This window comes from Pteronotus mesoamericanus, unplaced genomic scaffold (genome assembly GCF_021234165.1).
Source record: "Pteronotus mesoamericanus isolate MK-2021 breed Mesoamerican mustached bat unplaced genomic scaffold, CSHL_Meso_final contig_56, whole genome shotgun sequence".
NCBI classification, from domain to species: domain Eukaryota; kingdom Metazoa; phylum Chordata; class Mammalia; order Chiroptera; family Mormoopidae; genus Pteronotus; species Pteronotus mesoamericanus.
Window position 1 is genome coordinate 32,807,387 of NW_026555201.1, and position 19,537 is coordinate 32,826,923.

Sequence of the window (19,537 nt, forward strand, 5' to 3'; positions counted from 1 at the left end):
ATGCTACAATATGGATGAGCCTTGAAAACATTATGCAGATTTAAAGAAGCCAGACACAAAAGACCACATTAAGTCTGATTCCATTTAGAGAAAATGTCCTGAACAGGCAAATCCACAGAGTCAGAAAGTAAATTGGCGGCTGCCTTGGCCTTGGGATTTTGGGAGGGAGGAAATGGAGAGTGACTAGTAATGGGAATGGAGCTTCTTTTTGGGGTGATGAAACTGATTGTGCTGGTGACTGTACAACTCTGTGATTATGACAAGAAACCATTCAACTGTACACTTTAAAATGGGTTAATTGTATGGTATGTGAATTGTATCTCAATAAAGATGTTATTTTAAAAATAGGAAAAAAAGGCCAACACAAACCACCCCCCCCCCCTTTTTGCTTTTATTTTTTGGTTGTCCAATTAAAAAAAAAAAGCCCAAGTGACTAGACCTGCCTGACCTTGGACAAGTTACGTTGTCTCTGTGCCTTATTAAGAAACTAGGCTCATTACTGAGCCAATGCTCTTTGATCTCTCCAAGCAGAGGAATCTGCAACATTTTATCTGAGGGAAAAAGCCACTTGGATTAAAGCCTCTCAGGTAATGTTCAACTGGGAGTCAGACTGTGCTGCCAGGCCACGATCCACCCCACTCTAGCTGAATCTTTTTAGGCTTTCCTTGTTTGGTTCTTCCTTTCACTCCAGCCTCAGTGCCATAGTCAATTCCTGAACACCTGCTATGTGCAAAGCTCGATGCCAGACAGTTTTCATTATTTTGAGTTCTCAATCCACAATCCCCAGGGGAGACAGGTATCCCTTCCACTCTACAGTGCACAACAGACGCAGAGAGATTATGCAAGGTGACCAGGGTCCAACAGCCTCAAAGTGGCAGACAGGATTTGAACTCAGAACCAGAATCTGCACTGCTTCTCGTTTCTACACCTGGGTTTTTCAAATCGGGTCCATAGACATATTCTTGGGTTCCATGAGTTTGCTACAAATAATTTAAAATGATATGTTTAGCTAGAGGGCAAAGCATATTAAAAGAACTGCATTTGGGTGATCACAGTGATAACCGTCTGCTAACCAAGTGCCGCCCTGCTGTTTCAAGGCCTTCTGTGTTTCCACCCATTAGGATTTCTTCAGTCATGCTGTCGAAAGGAAACACGCCGGCTGACAGTGTTAGTTTCCTAGGGCTGCCTTAACAAAGTACCACTAACTGGGTGGCTCCCAATGAGAGATATCTATTGCCTCACAGTTCTGGAGGCTTGAAATCAAGGTGTGGGCAGGGCCATGTGCCCCATGATGTGCCAGGGAAGGAGCCATTCCTTCCTAGCTCTCCTAGCTTCTGTTAGCCGCAGTCATTCCTTGGCTTCCAGACGCATCACTCTAATTCTGTCTTCACTTTTTAGGTGCCCTCCCTTCTTCGTCTTCACGTCATCTTTCCTCTGTGAGGGTCTGTTTCCAAATTACCTCTTTTTATCAGGATACCGGTGAGTCACACTGGATTGGGACCCACCCTAATGGCCTTGTGTTAACTTAATCACCTCTGTAAAGACCTTATTTTCTAGCAAGGTCATATTCTGAGGTACTGGGGGTTAGGGCTTTGGAGAGGAAAAGTTCCCTCCTGTACCTCCTCTCCTCTCACACTACTACCACACTTCTGGTCACCAAACGTGTGTGTGGTGAGGGGTAGCAGGTGGTTCCCACACCAAACAATTGTGCACCATCAGCGGGGGTGTCCTACAATTTAACCCCACTCTGACACCACCTACGTGGAGATAGCATCAGGTCCCACAGGTTAAGGGCTCAGTGCCAGAGACTGACTCCCACCCTTCAGACACCAACTGCAAGTCCGGATTGTAACCAGTGCTTCTGACCAAGCAGCTACGAATTGGAGGTTCTCACGACTCCCTCTTTGTGTTGATTAATTTGCTAGAGCAGCTCACAGAACTCAGGTAACCGTTTACTAACTGGATTAGTGGGTAATTGTAAAAGAATATAACTCAGGAACACAGGTCAGGAAGACAGGTACAGGGCAGGGTATGTGGGAAGGGGAGCTAAGCTTCTGTGCCCTCTCTGGGAGCCACTCTCCCCAAATCTCCACGTGCTCACCAATCGGAAGCTCTCCCATCTTTCTGGGTTTTTATGGAGGCTTCGTTAGGAAGGCAGATTACATCACAGGTCGCTGGTGACTGCGCTGATCCCCAGCCCCTCTCCTTCCCTGGAGGTGGAGGGCGGGACTGAAAGTTCGTTTCCCAGGCAAGCAGCTTACTCCTCAGCGGCTTTCCAAATGTCACTGCATTCACGTAAACTCAGGCTTGGTTGAAAAAGGCTTCTTTATATGAATAACAAGAGACCCATTTCAGTTTTATCACTCTCATCACTTAGGAAATTCCAAGGGCTTTAGGAGCTTTGTGTCAGATATGGGGACAAAGTCCGAATATATATTTCTTTCCTTATTGTTATTACTGTTATTCTATTACGGTTGTCCCAATTTTTCCCCCTTTGCCCTCCTCTGCCCAGATCTCGCTGCCATAGTCAATCCCCTCTCCATTGTCCATGTCCATGAGTTATGAATACATGTTCCTTGACTAGTCCCTTCCCCTTCTTTCCACCCTTATGCCCCTCCCCACTCTTCTCTGGTTGCTGTCAGTCAGTTCCTTGTTTCCATGCCTCTGGTTCTATTTTGCTCATCAGTTTTATTTTGTTTATTAGACTTCTCTTGTAAGTGAGGTCATATGGTATTTGTCTTTCACCACCTGGCTTATTTCACTTAGCCTAATAGTCTCCAGCTACAACCATGCTGTCACAAAACACAGAAATTCCTTCTTTATTTCTGTTGTGTTGCGTTCCATTATGTAAATGTACCACAGCTTTTTGATCCACTCATCTACTGATGGACACAGGCTGTTTCCAGCACTTGGCTTTGTATATAGCACTCCTATGAACATAGAGGTACATAAGCTCTTTTGAATTGGTGTTTCAGGATTCTTAGGGTATATTCCCAGCAGTGGAATCACTGGGCCAAAAGTTAGTTCCATTTAAAGTTTCTATTTCTCATTATAAATCACCGTATTGCAGTCTTCAACGTTTCTTTTTTTTAGGGGGATACAATTTAACCCATAACTGACAATAACTGTAAATGATGCAGCAGTTCCAGACGAAGGTCACATGATCTGTCCATGACCAAAGGTGTCACACACAATTTTTCTAACAGAAAAATTAATGAACTGAGCCTTTCCGTAGACACAGTAGGAAAGAGAAGTATTCCAAATGGGAAAAAATACAAAAAACTAAAGCCTGTCCTTTAGTAGTCACTACCATACCGTACTGACACTGAGGAGTGATTTAGGTTATCTGTATATAAAGTTGATGTTAATTTAAATTGTTACTATATTTTAATTGATACAGATATCTGATCATATCACTGCGGAGGAGTGAGGGAGGGACTGCAGAAGGAAGGATGGGCTGAGAAGCTGAATGCCTCCAGAGCTCATGGAATTATGGGCTAGAAGATCTGAAATAAAAGATGGGCTCTTGGTCAGGCTCTCTGGCTCACTCTCTCTTCTTCCTTGAGGATGCCTGGATGATTGTACTGCAGCTGCCTGCATTTCCCAACAGAAGGCATTTTGGATGGGAAGGAACTCCTGGTGCTGCCCAGGACCGGGCTGGCCAGGCAGAGAGTGACAGGGTTATTCTTTCTTGGGAGTTCTAGAGGGGATGAGCTCCAAGGTGGACGCCTGCCATTCTTCCAAAATCGTGCAGCTTTTGTGTCTTATGTTGTTTTAGTTTGTAAAGTAACCCTACAGAAATAAGATAATTAGGTCAGAGGGATCCAAGATGGCTGTAGAGGAGCTGGAAGCTCCATCTGCATGCTCGCAGATCTGGACCAGTTTTGCAGTTAAAACACAGAGCAATCAACTTGAAAATCCAGCTGAGGGTGGATGAGAGAGTGTGTGCGCAGACGAGTGTGCGGGGCATGTGTGTGAGTAGGCAAGAGCCTGCCCGCCTGCAGGGTACTTGGGAGAGGGTGACCGGGCTCTCTAGCAGGGTGCAACCACTGTCACTGCCCAGCCCCGCACCTCTGGCTGTGCAGATTCGGGGTAGGGGACATTTTGAAGGATTTAAAATATCTTCCTCAGGAAGATGCCTCTGGAGTGCCTTCACCTTGGCGCCCAGACGTGTCTCTGTACCCTCCACCCCAGCAGGGACACACAACTCACTGCCACCATGAGCCAGGATCTGGGGACTGTGGCACTTACTGGGGAAGGGGCTGGCACCTCCCTGAACCCAGGCACCATGGGAACCACAAACAGGACAGAATCTGACTGAGGAGACTGCAGTTCATCACAGGAGCCACAAGCTCTGGGCGTGGAGAGACGCCAGGGCAGTGCTGGCTGCAGAAACAGCAAGGTGGCAACAGGCCCGCCTGACGCTAAGAATCACTGGAGGTAGTGATGAGAGTACCCCACCACTGACCCATGTTATAGTATCGCTGCAAGACTCTTCCCAGCACCATTCAGGAGAGATCCAGAGAGAAACTTTACCTAAAACTGTTGCAGGCTCTGGCAGGTTGTGGCCAGTCCTGACCGAGAGAGACTTTGTGCTTTCTAGGGTAGGGCAGTGTGTGGAAAATAGGCCACCCAGGACTTGGTGCTCCAGTGAGGGGGCCACAGAGAAACTCTTTTAAAAGAGGAGCTGAGGTGAGATTAGAAATCCAGCAGGGACCCTGTACTCATGCACGTGCAAGGCTGGCCAGGAGCTGAACTCCTGAGATTTGCTGCAGCCAAGCAGGTCCCCTCCTGTGCAGGTGTGTCCAACCCCCACCCTGAGAGATTACAGGATCTGGAGATCAGTGAGGCCAGGCCCAGGAGTCCCAGGCTCAGGAGTCCCCTGCTGGGTGTGTATCCACAGAGGAAAGAAGGAAAAGCTCTGAAAGGGCCTTTTGTACCAGACACTACAAGCTGCACTGTTTCTCAGGCCCTGATCCACTGTAATCAGCAGGGCAGAGAGATTAGAGACAGGTGCAACAATTGGTGTTCAGGACCCCGCCCAGCCTCGGGGCCTAGACAGAGCTGCTGTCTGCTCCAAGCAGGGAAAAGCTTCCCTTTTTTTATACAGATTGGCCCCTCACAGGAAATGGACAGCAAATGCACCAGAAACCATACATTATTGGAAAGATTCTGGGGCAAGCCTAGTTGTGTGGCAAGGGGGTGGGGAAACAGTCCCACCGTCTTCTCTGAAAACTGAACAGCATCCTCTTGGGGATGACCCAGGGTTCCCACCCTCCCAATTGCACCCGAAGCTTCCTCTGGAAGCAGGTGAAGAAGGTACTGGCAGTCCTCTTAGGTCATTAAATGAACCACTCCTGGGCCCTGTGCTGAGGGAAAGCTGGCAGGGCAGAGCAGTGGGGACCAGCCAAATCTTCAGGAGACAGCCACATATTGTGCGTCACTTGTAGTCTCCAAGAGGCTGCCTAGGCCGAGACTAGGACACCATCTGACATCACCAGGGGCAGATCCAGAACGAGTAGAGAGTGGTAAACACTGGATTCTATGGAGAGGAATTCCACTGCAGTTGTCTTCCTTATCTGCATTATTTTCTCTCCTGCATAGCTCTTTAACATTTCTTTATTTTCCTTTAAGTTTGTGCCTATGATTTCACCAGTTTTTTTTTTAATTTTAGTTTATTTCAAATCTCATATTTTGCACCTTCTTTATGCCATTTTACCTTCTTCCTTCCTCTTCTTATTTTTATTTTAAATTTTATTTGTTCTCTGGCTATGATTTGTTTTTACTCTGCACTCTTACTCTCAAAACCATTTTTCTTATCATTAGTCATCTTACTTTCTTTTTCTAGTTCTTAAAATACTCTTACTCTCTTTCCATCTTTATCAGTCTTTGCTTGTTTGTTGATATTTTCTTTCTTTCTTCACCTTGTTTCTACTCCCAGCTCTTATTATTTCTCCTCTCTCTACCCTCTCAAATCATTTTTCTTTCAGTTAGTCATCTCATATTATTTTTTTTATAAGTCTTAATCTCTTTACACCTTTATTAAAATTTACTCATTTGCTGTTGACAGTGTGGTTGTGGATGGGAGTTCTTACTGTGAGTGTGGGTTTTGTTTCCTGGGTTGTTTTGTTCTGGCAGCACCTGTACGACAGCACAGAAGATGTGGTGGGTGGTGTGACCCTCAGACTGTGAGCTGGAGAGAAGAACCCACCAAAGAATAACCCAACAACAACAATCAAAACCCAATTACAACAAGGGGACACACATAAATGGCATAAAGGGAATTGCAAGAGCATCGGCTCAGGAGATCAAGGAGACTGCACCACTGAGTCCCACAGGTCTCCTACCACACAAGGTCATACCAGGAAAACAGGGAGTCAAAGCAGATCAATCTAATACACAGAAACAAACAATAAGAGTCATCTAAAATGTGTAGACAAAAAAACAACCCTCAATTGAAATGAATTGGCTAAAAGAATACATCTCCACCAAACCAGCATTGCAAGAAATGCTAAAGGGACTGCTTTAAGAAGATGAAGAAAAAGAGAAAGACAGGAACACAGGAACAAAGGGAAAAGTGGCAATGAATAAGTACTTATCAATAGTAACCTTAAATGTAAATGAATTTAAGGCTCCAGTCAAAGGGCAAAGGGTAGCTGAATGGATAAGAAATCATGACTGGCATGTATGCTGTCCATAAGAGACACACTTCAGAAGAAAATATCTACACAGACTGAAAGTGAAGAGATGGAAAAAAATATTCCAAGCAAACAGACATGAAAAAAAAAAAAAAAAGCTGGGGTAGCAATACTTATATCAGACAAAATATACTTTATAACAAAGACAATAAAAAGAGACAAAGAAGATCACTACATAATATTAAAGGGAATAGTCCATCAGGAAGATATAATCCTTGTAAACATATAGCACCCAACAGAGGAGCACCTAAACATATAAGGAAAATCTTGGAGGACTTCAAGAAAGATATAGAGAGCAATACACTTATCATAGGGGATTTTAACAGCTCACTGTTAACAATGGACAGACCTTCCAAGCAAAGAAATCAGCTGGATAGTGTGGCATTGAACAACACTCTAGATTAAATGGACTTAATCGATATATACAGAACTTTCCACCCCAAAGAAGCAAAATATACATTCTTTTCAAGTGCACATCAAACAGTTTCAAAGACAGACCACATGGTAGGACAAAAAACAAGCCTCAACAAATTCAAGAAAACTGAAATCATATCGAGCATCTTCTCAGATCACAATGGCTTGAAACTAGCCACCAACCTCAAGGAGAACACTTTAATATATTCAAATTCATGGAAACTGAATAATAAGCTATTAAATGATGAGTGGATTAACAATGAGTTCAAGGAAGAAATCAAAATTTACCTGGAAAAAAATGAAAATGAACACACAACAGCCTTTGGGACATGGTGAAAGCAGACCTGTGAGGGAAGTTCACAGTAATACAGGCCTTCCTGAAAAAGATAAAAAAAAACCCTCAAATAAACAACCTAACCCTACATCTACAAGAACTAGAGGAACAACAATAAACAAAGCCCAGAGTGAGAAGGAAAGAAATAATCAAGATCAGAGCAAAATTAAATGGCATAGAAACTAAGAAAACAATTTAAAGGATCAGTAAGTCCAGAAGACGGTTCTTTGAAAAGATAAACAAAATTGACTAGCCTTTAACAAGACTCATCAAGAAAAAAAGACAGAGAAGCCAAATAAATAAAATCAGAAACTAAAGAAGAGAAGTTATAACTGATATCACAGAAATACAAAGGATTTTAAGAAATTACTATGAATAACTAACTACAGCCAAGAAATTGGATAACCTGGGTGAAGTGGACAAATTTCTAGGAACATACAATCTTCCAAAACTGAATCAAGAAGAAGCAGAAAGCCTGAATAGACCTGAATAATAACTAGTGAAATTGAAGCAGTAATCAAAAAACTCCTGGCACACAAGAGCCCTGGACTAGATGGCTTCACAGGTGAATTCTACCAAACACTTAAATAACTAACTCCCATTCTTCTGAAACTATTCCAAAAATTTCCAGAAGAGAGAAGACTCCAAACTCTTTTTACAAGGCCAGTATTATCCTAATTCCAAAATGAAGTAAAGACACAACAAAGAAAGAATACTACAGGCCAATATCTCTGATGAATATAGATGCTAATATCCTCAACAAAATAATTGGAAATCTGGATCCAGCAATACATTAAAAAGATCATCCACCATGATCAAGTGGGATTCATCCCAGTGATGCAAGGGTGGTACCATATTCGCAAGTCAATAAATCCAATGCATCACATAAATAAAAGGAAAGACAACAATCACATGATCATATCAATAGATGTGGAAAAAACATTTGATAAGGTACACCATCCATTTATGGAAAAACACTCAGCAGAGTGGGAATAGAAGAAACATACCTCAACATAATAAAGGCCACATATGAAAAACCTTCAGCCAACATCATCCTCAATGGGCAAAAACCAGAAGCTTTCCCCTTTTTGATCAGGAACAAGAAAAATATGTCTGCTTTCACCGCTTTTATTCAATATAATATCGGAAGTTCGAGCCACAGTGGTTAGCCAAGAAAAAAAAAATAAAAGGAATCCAAACTGGAAAGCAGGAAGTAAAGCTGTTATTATTTGCAGATGTCATGACAGTGTACATAGGAAACCCTATAGTCTCCACCAAAAAAACTGTTCAACTTAGTAAGTGAATTTGGCAAAATAGTGGGATACAAAGTCAATATTCAGAAATCCAGGGCATTTCTGTACACCAGCAATGAAATATCAGAAACTAGGAAGAAAATCCCATTTACTATTACAACAAGGAAAATAAAGTACCTAGGAGTAAACTTAACAATGGATGTTGAAGGCTTCTACTCTACTCTACTACGCAACAGTGAAGAAAGAAATTAAGGAAGACACAGATAAATGGAAGCATATACTGTGTTCATGGATTGGAAGAATTAACATCATTAAAACATGCATACTACCCAAAGCAATCTACAGATTCAACACAATCTCTATTAAAATACCAATGGCATATTTTACAGATATAGAACAAATATTTCAAAAATTTATATGGAACCAAAAATGACCCTGAATAGCCTCAGCAATCTTGAGAAGAGAAACAAAGTAGGAGGGATCACAATATCTGATATCAAACTATACTCTACCAGGCCACTGTAATTGCAATAGGTTGGTACTGGCATAAGAATAGACACATAGATCAATGGAAGAGAATAGAGAGCCCAGAAATAAACCCATGTCTCCACAGTCAATTAATATTTGACAAAGGGGGCAGGAGCATAAAATGGCGTAAAAATAGCCTCTTCAATAAATGGTGTTGGGAGATCTGGACAGCTACGTGCAAAAAAATAAAAATTGACTACCAATTTATACCATACACTAGAATAAACTCAAAATGGATAAAAGACTTCAATATAAGGTGTGGCACCATGGAAGTCCTAGAGGAAAAGAGAGGCAGTAATATTTCAGATATCCCACACAGCAATATTTTTGCTGATAAATCTCCTAGGGTAGGGAAGTAAAGGAAAAAATAAACAAATGAGACTACATCAAATTAAAAAGTTTCTGCACAGCTGAAAAACCATCATCAAAATGAAAAGGGGATTGATCATATGGGAAAATACATTTGCCAATCATACCTCGGACAGGGGTTTGAGCTCCAAAATATATAAAGAATACATATGATATTCTTTAAATATACATGACTCAACACCAGTAAGACAAACAATACAATTAAAAAATGGGCAAAGGACCTGAGCAGATGCTTTTCCAAAGAGGACATACCGAGAGCCCATATACATATGAAAGGATGCTCAACATCACCAGCCATCAGAGATGCACACTAAAACCATAATGATACCACCTCACATCAGTTGGAATGGCCATCATAAACAAATCAACAAACAACAAGTGCTGGCAAGGATGTGGAGAAAAGGGAACCCTAGTGCACTCTTGGTGGGAATGCACTGTTGGTGGGAGTGCAGACTGGTGCAGCCAGTGTAGAAAACAGTATGGAATTTCCTCAAAAAACTAAAGATGGAACTACCTTTTGATCCAGCGATTCCACTGCTGGGATTATACCCTAAGAATCTCAAAACACAAAAGAACTAGGCACCCCTATGTTATAGCAGTGTTATTTATTTACAATAGCCAAGTGCTGGAAGCAGCCAAAGTGTCCATCAGTAAGTGAGTGGTACATTTACACAACGGAATTCTATGCAGCAGAAAGAAAGAAGCAACTCCTACTGTTCACGACCGCATGGATGGAACTGGAGAGTATTATGCTAAGTGAAATAAGCCAGGCAGTGAAAGACAAATATCGTATGACCTCACCTACAAAAGGAACCTAATGAACAAAACAAACAAAGTAGCAAAAATAGAACCAGAGGCATGGAAACAAGGGACAGACTGACAGCAACCAGAGGGGAGAGGGGAAGGGCAAAAGGGTGGAAAGAAGGGGAAGAGATTAGTCAAAGAACAGGTACAAATGACCCGTGGACAAGGACAACAGGGTGAGGATTGACTGTGGGAGTGGGGGGTGGGTAGGGCATAGGAGAGCATGGTGGGGGGGGGCGCGGAATTGGGACAACTGTGATAGAACAATAAAATAATTAATAAAAAAATAAAGCTAACAGGGGGAAATGATAGAACTCAGGTGTTAAAGAGCTCTGCCTCAATCACAGGCTTAAATGATTAAAGCTATAACTAAAGGGTTAAAGAGTTAAGCCTTAATTAATACGCTTAAGTGACTAATGCCTGTGGAAAGCTGTTATTCCAAAATTGTGAAGCTTTTGAATAAAGCCGCCTTTCCTTTATCACAAACCTTTGCCTCTGGAATTTTGCCTAGAGGGTGGCTGCAGGCAGCAGGACCCCACCTGCTGTTAGGTAACAGTATTTCTAACAGTCCTCTGTATTTGTTTGCAATTTTCCTTAAGAAAATGCTGGGGAAAAATTTCCTCAGAATGTTGATGAAATGTGTTTCCAAAATCTTTATTCTTAAAAGAACACCTAACTGAAAACACCAATTAGCATCTCTGAACAAACATTTCTCCACAAGCCAAAAGCAGGGAGAAGAGAAATTTTAAAATATGAAAATAAGAGTACATCTTCCCTAATTAGACTTATTTGAATAAAATTGAAGCCAAGTCCTTAACTAATCACTTGATATCCTTAGACGCTGAACCCTGAGAAGAAAAGTCCTGCTGTCTGTTGGATGTGTGAACTTAAATACTACACTAACACCTATGCATGAAATTCTCAATTCGTTCTTTCTTTCCTTCATTGCTCTAGCCGTGCAAGCATTCATCTGGCATCATGTGCCCAGCATTGGATATACTATCCCCAGCCACTCTGTGCTGGGGAGAGGGACAAGTGAACCGCAAGTGACAACTCCTACTTCCCAACAGACTTGGTACAGCTGCGTGGGGAGCACCCACGCTGGGTGTGAGACGAGACAAGGGAGTCAGAGAAGACCCTTTCACTATATGCCTTACGTAAGGCTTCGGCACCCTTCTAAGTTCAGTATTGTACTTATTTCTTACACGAGGAAACTATAGTTCAAATGGGTTGAGCAAACTGCCTAAGATGACCTCACATATCTTGTAAGGATTTAAAAACCAGGCCACTGTCCCCAAAGCCTGGCACAGCACACTGGTGCCCCCTCAGAGTCCTTAGCACACCAAAGGAGGGCTTTAAGTGGCCTTTTCTCACACAGTCTGACCGCTTACCCCTTCCATTGCTAGCATCCTAGGGCAAGCCACCCTCCTCTCCTCAGAGGTTTCCCTGCCTGCTCATGCCCACCTTTGGCCCAGCAGCCAAGGCGACCCCTGTAGCATGTACTGGCCCCTGAACTGGCCTCCCCACTACCTCTTAGACCCTGAGTCCGTACTCACCCTGTTCTTCCCACATGGCCTCTTGGGTGCTCCTCAAACAGGACAGGACACTGCAGTTGCAGGGGGCTCCTTGCCTGTTGCCTCTCCCTGGAATGCCCTTCCCCCAGACGGCTGCCCAGCTGACTTCCTCAGGTCCTCCCTCAATGACATCTTTCAGCGTTCTTTGAGCCTCCCAGTTTAAAACTGCTTCCTCAACCCCCACACTTCAGCTCTCCCCAGCCTGCTTTCCTTGATCGGTTTTTCAACATTGCACTTATCATTTAACTTTTAAATCCTACATTTAAATACTATATATTTTACCTACTGGTCTGGTGTGTCTACCTTGCCTTAACCAGAATATAAGCTTGTGGAGATTTCTGTTTTGGTCTCTGGGATGCCTGGTACATAGCAGGCGCTCAGTGCTTATCTGCCGAATAGGGGTAAAATGGTTACAGCATGACCCACAATTGTGCTGCTGACGGACGGACTCCGGCCTGACCTACACATACTCTGCTCCTGCCCTGGCCGCAAGGTCGGGGAGAGGAGACAGCTGGGGGGTCCAGGGTGTCAAGAAGCCAAGCCAAGGGAGCTCATTCTTAAATCCAGTGCCTTGAAAGGTGCCTGAGTGACTCCTTTTCCATGCCACATGTTATGGTGACCACCAATTTCGACAATACTGCCAGGAAGTGGGGCCAGTGATCCCAGAGCTCTCGATCTCAACATGTGGTCCTGGGTGAAGGGGACTCCTCAGACCCAGAAGTCGGGGGTGGGGGAATAAAGGACAGCATACTTCCCGCTTTCTCTCAAAATGCTAATCAACAAAAATCTCTGAGGGGCAGCCAAGGAGCTCCTTATTTTCCCAAGTTAAGCTCCGCCTGCTCACACAAGGGCTCCTTTCTTACACTGGCCTTGCATATGCCAGGTCTATGAAACCTCACCTGAGCTACCAAAAGAAAAGCTCAAGGGTTCAGTTCTCCAGGAGTTCTCAGATAGCAAAGGGTGGACTTTGAACCTGCCTTGAAAATGATGGGAAGAACCAAGATATTCTCAGCATCCCAGCATCTGCTGGGTGTAGAGAGCGGTGGATGGGGAAGAAGCAAGCACAACAGGATCGTACAAGGTCCAGCAGCAAAAGCATTCAGACGTGGGAGATGGAACACTTCTCCCCAGGGAGGAGCCCGCCACAGAGTGCAGAATGCCTGCCAAACTCCAACTCATCTTCATTCTGATCCCTCGTAAAAATCCTGGCCTGTGGCTGAGACTGATTGGGAAAGCCACAGCATCTGATCTGTAAAGTCCTAAGGCACTTAACGGGTGCCTTTCAGCTCTGAAATTCTATGGAGGAAATAAAATACTATTTCCAAAGAGCAAATAAAACCCCACTGAGACATGGTACTATAATTTCTTGAGTTTGTGCCAGTCTGTTTTCTGTAGTGAGAAAAAAAGGTGTCTGGTTTGGGATACAAAGGCAGGGTTCCACTATAAAAACCTGCTGGTTGCCATGACAATTCACATCTCTTCCTCCCTTTTCTGCAGCTTCCTTCCTCCATCTGAGTCAAATTAAAGAACCTATCTGTGATGCTCATGATTTAGTATTTCCTTTGTACGAGGATATAAAAATATATATACACATAAACAAAATACATACCAAAGGGCTAATTAGAGCTGAGCTAGAACCTCAAACATTGCCATCTCTCCCCCACTGTCAAATAGTAATGTCCTACAAACAATTATCCGGAGACACCCCTGCAGGAGGGTGGAATAGGAAGGGAGGAGGGTATGCCCACACCTATTCCTTCCGGTCTAGAGCCTCTCAGGATGTGCTCTGGGTCAGTTCTTTCCAGAAGGGTCCAGCCGAGGCCAGGGCTCCCTGGGGCACTGTCGCTATCTGCCTGCATGTCTGTCCTCCCAGCTGAAGCTCCTCAAGGGCAGCGTCCACCCCTGACAGATTCCAGGGCCTAGCACAGCGCCGGGCGCCCAAGGAAGCCCTTCGGACAAGGAAGGGAGCCCTGGAACGAGGCGACCTTTCTTTCTCTTTTCTGCTGAGATCTTGAGTTTGGGCCCAGCCTGCTTTCAAATCATCTTATGGATTTATCCAAGGTAAAAAAAAACCAAAGAAACATGCCAAAACATGCAGAGGAATGAAATACAACAACTTCAGGTTACGGAGCCCTCTGTGGAAGTAGCAAGGGAGAAGGCATCCAGATAGGCGTATCAAGAACCACTCATTTCTTAAAAACAGTGACCGAACTCTGACGCAAACATGGCAACATGTTAACATGTTAAATTGGGGAGGTAGGTATATGGGTATGACATATTAAATTTTTTTCCATGTTTGAAGCATTTAGTAATTAAAAATAAATTTGTCTACTAATTATTGTACTTAACCAGAACTACTTGGTTGAAGATTTAATCTGGGATTTCCTCATGCTCAGAACTTTCTCCCCTCTGTGAACCTGGTTTACTTTTAAATATGGTGTAAGTTGCTGTTTCTGATGGGCCATTTCATTACCTTATAATTTTGGAATCTGATGTCACTGCATTTACTTCCATAGGATATTAACTTCAACCTAAATTAAATTCAACAACCAAAGCAAGCATAAGCTTAAGAAAATTAAAATCCACTGAGAGTTTAATAAGCTAGCTGCCCTAGAAAAACATACTGGCTCATTTTAGGCTATTGTGTAAATAAACTAAGGAGTAATTTATTTTAAAGAATTATTTCCTAACAAAGTTATTGTGATTTCTGAAATGAGCTAAGTAGCAGAGAACATGAAATTATCTTCGTATACAAATTTGTGTGTCCATCTTTCAACAGTATATGTATTATTCTTACTGAATGAATTTGTTACCATGAAAATAACCCCAAATGTGCAACAAATTATTTCAAAAATAAAGGCTGAGAAGATACCAACATTAACTTAAAAGAAAGCCACATAAATACAAGACTATTTCACTCATTTCCTATTTTCCCAAAGAAATAAAAGCTCCAGAAATGTCTACTGAACTAGTGGGCTGTTTGCAAAACTATCCTTAAACATTCGGCGAGACTTAAGGGCTCTCATTTTAAGTCCTTTTAAAAATAACTGCTAAATTTGAGCCCCAAGTATTAATAACACTTTTAAATGACGTGAGTGCTAGTCAAATTTCTCACTAGCAGAATTTAATATACTCCCACCCACCCAAAGAGCAGGGGCATTTCTGGGCGCTAGAAACAGATAATGATGATTTCACAAGTAGCTTTTTGAGACAAGGCATGGGTTAGTGTGGTCTTTTGCCAGCTTCCACCATGGCATAGCGTGGCCAGGGCCAAAAAGTGCAGAAGGTGATGGTGCAGCTCATCAACCTTCTCTTTAGATACTTGCAAAACAGATCTCAGATTCAGGTGTGGCTTTATGTGCACGTCAATATGCGGACAGAGAGCCGCATCACTGGTTTTGAGGAATACATGAGCTTTGTGTTAGATGATGCAGATCAGATTCATTCTAAACAAAGTCAAGAAAACAACTAGGTCAGATCATGCTAAAAGGAGATAATATAACTCTCCTCCAAAGTGTCTACATCTAGAAATGACTAATGAAGTGAGAAATTGTTGAAGCAATACAATTTGTGTTTTTTAGGTGTTCTTTGTTATGGGTAGAGTCCTTGAAGATTTATTTATATTGTTTTGATTACCCGTTTGTTATTATCAGATTACGATAAATGCTATGTGATTGTTTTTATTTAAAAAAAAAAAAAGAAACAGATAATGATTTGGTATAAATAAGAGCCCTCATGGCTCCCCCAGGTGGAAACAGGACATAAATGAGACACTTTAATGAAAGAAGACTCGCTTTAATTTTGGTGCCTACATATCCACCTGATGCCAATTCAGTGAGTACCTCTAAATTGCTCAGCATATGGGGTAAAAACTTTGGCTAGTTGTATACAACCAATATTACTTGATAACTTGCTTAAGTCAAAAGGTTTTTTTTTACAAGCATGGTGCCTTTTCCAAATGAAAGCACATGTAATAAAAGCATTTTCATTCCAACATGAATAGGCTCTTTGGTCAGGGTAAGAAAAGTTAAGTGTTGGTTCCTGGGCACGGCCAACAGTTTTAACCTCCCTCTGTGTCAGATGCAGAGACTACATGGAGGTGAAACTGTCAGTGGTTAACAAAGGTGCGTATAACAACCAATCTCTAAATATCCAGTGATATTTAGCAAGTGACAGGGCTAGCTTACAAATAAAGATAATTGAGCCAAATAAAAAAAAAACACCTATTACCTACAAACACAAAATCTTATTGTAGTCACTATACTAATGTGAATGACAAATCAACTTAGATTTCCTAGTACTTGAAGACAGCACAAGGGTGCTCAATGTATTTACTAAGGGAGAGGAAGACAAGCTTAAAAGTGGTCTGCTCCCCACAGCACACAAAGTTACGCTGGGTTCCTGCTCATCCATCTCCCTGGCCGGGAGGGTGACCGCAAGTGATGAAGGCAGCAAGGATGATTTGTTTATGAAGCAACGATATACATTCTTTATCCTATAACAGTGTTTGCAAACATGTGGAAGGGCAGGTTTCTGTATTAAATAGAAATCGAGAAGCAAAATCTTATTCAAAAAAGAACTGAAGGCAAACAACAAATTTGGCCATCTTTTCCCCTCTACCTTTTGGTCTTCCCTTACTGTAAATGACACTGGAATTGCGCCTGTTAGGAAGTTTCTAAATGCATGAGTAGAGTTCTCAAATTGTCTACTTCAAATCCTGGTTTGGGGAGAAGGGGAATATCAATCCAGAATAAATGCATCAAAAGTATACCTTTTGGTTTGTTTTAGAGCCCAGAGGAAAAGTAGAAATTTATAAAAGTATGTAAAATAAATACATAAATAGATGTTAAGTATATCTAACATTTATTTATGTAAACATAAATATGTAAAATACAAAAACAAATTTATAAAAATAACTTTGCAAAAAATGGTGTCAGGATAACTATGTCATTTATATGTAGATATCTTAAAGGAAAACAAATTCTAGCTGGATCAACAAATTAAAACATAAAAATAAAAATCATAAAATATATTAGAAGAACATGGTGTTTTGGTTTTTTTAATGAATCTCAAAGTATGAAAGGCCGTTCTAAGAATGACACAAACCTAACATTTTTAAATTTCTTTATGGCAAAGTCTGGTTAATACTTCACTCAGTGTTTGCTACATGCTATCTCTATTCTCAGCACACACACGACATGTCATTGAGTCAGTGAAGAAGGGAGAACACTAAGATGGCCCAGGATTCCCACCTGCTGGTGTACACATCCTCTATTATACCCTCCCCCTTCATGTGACAAGCCTTGTGAATATGATGGGATTTCACTCTCATGATTAGGTCACATTATATGGCAACTGTGAAAGAATTTTGCAGATGTAATCAAGGTTCTCTATCAGTAGGGCTTTAGTTAATTAAAAGGGGGACTGCTTGGGTGGGCTGGGCCTAATCAGGCGAGCCCCTTCAAAGAGGGTCTAACAGGGGTGTCCAACCTTTTGGCGTCCATGGGCCACACTGGAAGAAGAGCTCTCTTGGGTCACACAGTAAATGCACTGTGACGTGTAATCACAAAAAAGTCTCAATGTTTTAAGTACATTTACCATTTTGTGTTGGGACCTATTCACAGCCATCTTGGGCTGCATGTGGCCCACAGACTGCAGGCTGGACACCCCTGGTAGAGGGAAGAGGCAAAATACAACAGAGACGCTCTCCTGCTGGCCTTGAAGAAACAAACTGCCAGGTGGTGAAGAGGGTCACCTGGCAGGGAACAGTGGATGGCTCTGGGGGCTGAGAGCTTCAGTCCTACAACTGCAAGGAATTAAATTTGGTAAAGAACCAGTGAGCTTGGAAAAGGATTCCAAGCCTCAGAAGATACTGTAGTCCTGGCTGACACCTTGATTTTAGGCCGATAACACTCTGAGAAGAGGATGAAGGTAAACTGTGCCTGGACTCCTGGACTAAGGAAACTGCGAGATGATAAACTTGCTGAATTTGTGGTCACCTGTTACACAACAGCAGAAAATTAATAGTCAGGAGTGACAAACTGGAAAATACATATGTGCAAAACAATTTACTTAATAAGTAAAAAGCTTCTACAAATTAATTTAAAAGATTAGTAACCTGATACACAAATATCCAGAATATAAAAGTTTACAGAACAAATGTTTTTTAATTATATAAAAATATGATCAACCTATGGTCCTATAAATATAACCACTGGGAGATTCTGAATGACGGGTACATGAACATATATCTCTGTACTATTTTTTTTTTTGCAACATCCTGTGGGTTTGTATTTATTTCAAAGTATAAAATTTTTAAATATGATCAACTTCATTTGTATCAGGAAAAACAAATTAGAATGAGCTACCAGTTTTCCTTTATCAGATTGGCAAGGATCTAAAAACTTTTAGATACATAGTGTCAGAAAGATTTGAGCTGAGACATGTTCATACATGGATGGTAATATAAACTGTATCATTTTTGTTCACTGCTACACCCTCAGCTCCTAGTGTTTGACACAAAGTGCATACAGTGTTCAATTTGGCAATATCATAATTTAAAATGCCTACGCCCTTTGCTGAGAAATTTCACTTTCAAGAATATATAGCCCACTAACATTCCTCACACGTACAAAAAAGAAGCATGTCCAAGGGCAGTCACTGAAGTGCCTGATTAGAAACAATATACATGCTCTTCCATAAGGAAATGGTTAAATAAGTTATGAAACACCTGCAATCCTGTTTAAAACTAGATTAATCTGCGCGGCTATGACTCAAAGAGTGGAATGTTTTCCAGCTTCTCAAGTCCATAGTGCAATTTTACAACATACCTTCATTCACTACGTACAAAGCCCCAACTACCAGGCTCCGTGTGTATATAAAAAGAACACGACCATTCCCACATGAAGGGATGGAGCAGGTGCCCGCAGGCCAGACACAGGAGTCCACAAAGGATACCAGAGCTCAGAGCAGACAGTGGGTGAAAGACAAAGGTCAGCTAAGAGACTCTGGGTGTCAGGCTAAGAAACTGAGATTCTGCCTATGGAAGGAATTAAAGGAAGATATTGACAAGATACTATGCCAAGCATACACTTGCTGTAAAAATAAAGGAGTGGTCCAGCTGGAGAAGTTCATAATCTGGAGGTCATCTCTGATTTCATTCAGAGGTGTCTTAAGGTACCTCAACTTGCAACCTTGTGGTAAGCTGGGTCACCCCCCAAACACCCCTTCATCTCATGCCTATAAAAACATGAAGACAGCACGGAGTCCTCTTCAACCATCCCAGGGGGTGGACTCAAAAGGGACACCAGATATTTTCCTCATCTGGAGAAGTATTTACAAGTAGCCCTCTCAAGCATCTGGACGTGCTTCACTCCACCATGTCCTTTCATTAGCTCTACACGCAACACTGAATCAAAGCCACTGACTATTAGACTGCATTTGTTGTATCTTCTCTCAGTCTTCTGTGCTTTTAAGGGTCAAAGCTTTCAAGCACTTTGTCTGATGCCAACAGAGCTTGAACAGCTCTTACTGAATGGGCCTCATATTTTCAGATAAATTAAA

The 19,537-nt window shown here is 42.0% G+C and overlaps 1 protein-coding gene and 1 pseudogene across 1 annotated transcript in view; one reads left to right on the top strand and one right to left on the bottom strand.

Moving 5' to 3' along the window:
- The window catches only part of TMCC3 (transmembrane and coiled-coil domain family 3), a 76,728-nt gene that overhangs the window by 47,870 nt on the left and 9,321 nt on the right, over positions 1 to 19,537 (bottom strand). The gene's annotated exons all lie outside the window — the stretch shown is intronic.
- On the top strand, positions 15,225 to 15,502 carry LOC129075957 (small nuclear ribonucleoprotein E-like; annotated as a pseudogene).